Source organism: Mus pahari, chromosome 20 (assembly GCF_900095145.1).
Source record: "Mus pahari chromosome 20, PAHARI_EIJ_v1.1, whole genome shotgun sequence".
Lineage (NCBI taxonomy): Eukaryota > Metazoa > Chordata > Mammalia > Rodentia > Muridae > Mus > Mus pahari.
In genome coordinates this window covers 37,420,638-37,423,013 of record NC_034609.1, presented here as the reverse complement: position 1 = coordinate 37,423,013, position 2,376 = coordinate 37,420,638, and positions in this window count along the sequence as shown.

Sequence of the window (2,376 nt, the reverse complement as noted above, 5' to 3'; positions counted from 1 at the left end):
GTTAGCTAAGCCCACCTCCTCAATTGGCTTTCCGCAGTCACCCTGCCTTTCTGTCCCACTGCGCATAATAAATGCTGAGGTTCAGGAATTCTGCTCCTCCTCCGTCAGAGAGGCCTGTTCATCCATTCCCAGCTTTTCTGTGTATCTGGACAGTGACTTTGTTACCCCTTCCAGACATCTGGCAAACAGATCCTAGTGCCACTGGATTCTAATCTCGAGATTTCTGAAGGATTAAATCTGATTAGCTGATTTTAGGCTCTGTGGCAATCTCTAGACCATCAACAGTGACCCATTGCCTGCAAACCCCAAGACAGAGGGGGAGCTGCAGTGATAAATAAGTAGCTGTTTAAGAAAGGGAGGGGAGCATGCAGTTGGCCCTAACATGTTACCACAAAATCAGTGGCTTCACACAACAAAAATCTGTAAGCAATCAGAACTGGAGGCCTGGACAGCCACACCCCCACATCCTCCAAGGGATGCTATTGCCAGCTCCTACTGGCTGCCAGCATCGCCTACAGCACTCCGATCTCTGTCCTTGTCTTCATGTGACTTTCTTCCCAGTGTCTTAAGCTTGCTTCTCCTTTCATTTATAAAGATGGTGGTCACTGAACTTAGGACCCTCCCTCCTCAAGATCCTTAGGTCAATTACCTCCGCAAAGACCGTTCCCAAGTGAGATCACGTTCACAAACACAGTCACTGGTCCTTCCTCAATCCCTTGTAGATAGACTTTGCTTCTCATTTTTCTTCATGTTTTACTGTATCTACATGTGTACTTTTTGTAATATGTATGTTAATATATTAATATATTGATTATGATTATATATGTATATTATATACATATGTAATATATGCTTTAATGCACTATGACTATGCCATATGATGTATGACCTGTGATGTGTGACATATGATGTATGATATGTAATATATGATATAATATAATATATAGTATAATAGACAATATACAATATATAATATGTTAAAAACATAATAACATTAATAATATATAATATAATATTAAAATAAAATTATATATAAGATAAAATATATAATATATAATAAATATAATAAAAATACATATTATTTATGTTAAATATATATGTTCAATTTTGTAATATATTTTAAAGTATATATATTTACATAGATACTCTATTCACATAGGATTCAGCTACATCTTCCTGTGGCATTTATTTAACTCACTGAGATAGTTGCATCCATGCTTACAACAGGTTGAGAATGCTCACAAAATGTCTCCACTGTCTTCAGTGGCTCATTCAGCCTGATGAAGGGCTGTACAAACTGATACTGGAGGAAAAAAAAATGTAGGTCACTCCCCAGGAGCCTTTCCAGGGACCATGAAATATAGCAGGCATAAAAGAGAAGCTTCAGGCAGGTAGGGAGAAATGAAACAGACCCAGAGTCAGGGAATGCATAGGAGCTAAGCCAAGATGAAAAACTAATCAGAAACTTAAAATCTCAGCAATCAATGAAAACAAAAATGGCGTGGCCCTGCCAATGACGCCATGATGAAGTATGAAGTGAGTCCTCAAAGACGTAAGTAGAGCAAAGTGGTAGTCAGGGAACATCAGACCAACTCCACTCCCATAAAATAAAAATTTATGGACTTGAGGATGAGACTTTAAAAAGATCTTAAAATTGCTTCAGAAAATATTTCTCCTCCTTACAGGGCTGCCATTGCTTGGAGCAGAGACACATTTGCCCCAGTCCTTGATCACTTGACCTTTCACCTCTGGCTCCTGCCAGAGTCTTTCTCAAGCATGCAACACCTCTGGCAAAGTTCAACATGTTGGGGAAAAACAAGATAGATTTGCAGCATTTATTTAATTAAGAAGGTCTGAAGAGGTCATCCAACGAGGGGGTTCCTCTCAGGTTCGCTGTTGCCGTTAACCCTAAGTCAGGGGAAGTCAGACTGAGGGGTCTCACAGGATGGAAATCATTCCTTTGGAGGGTGTTGGGCTCCACGTGATGTCTGTCACACTGATGCACATAACCGTACAGGGGTGTCCATGAAGTAAATTAAACTGAAGGCAGTTAAAGAAGATGTGGATGGCATGACCTGCTATGGCTGGATCAGCTAAGATAACTGGGGATGGTTGGGGGATGACCATCCCATAAATTCACTGAAAACTCATCTTATTCTCAATAAATCTATTGGGAATGAGGGGGAAAGCAACAGCCACTTGGGTTATATTTAATAACCTTGTTTAAGGGGTGGGGGGACATTTCATCATTTCAGTTCTTTGTTGTTAAGGTTTATTTTTTATTTTTAATTCTCTCTTCTCTGTCTCTGTCTCTTTCTCCCTCCCTCCTTCCCCCTCTTCTCCCCTCCCCTCCCCTCCCACTCCCCTCCCCCTCCC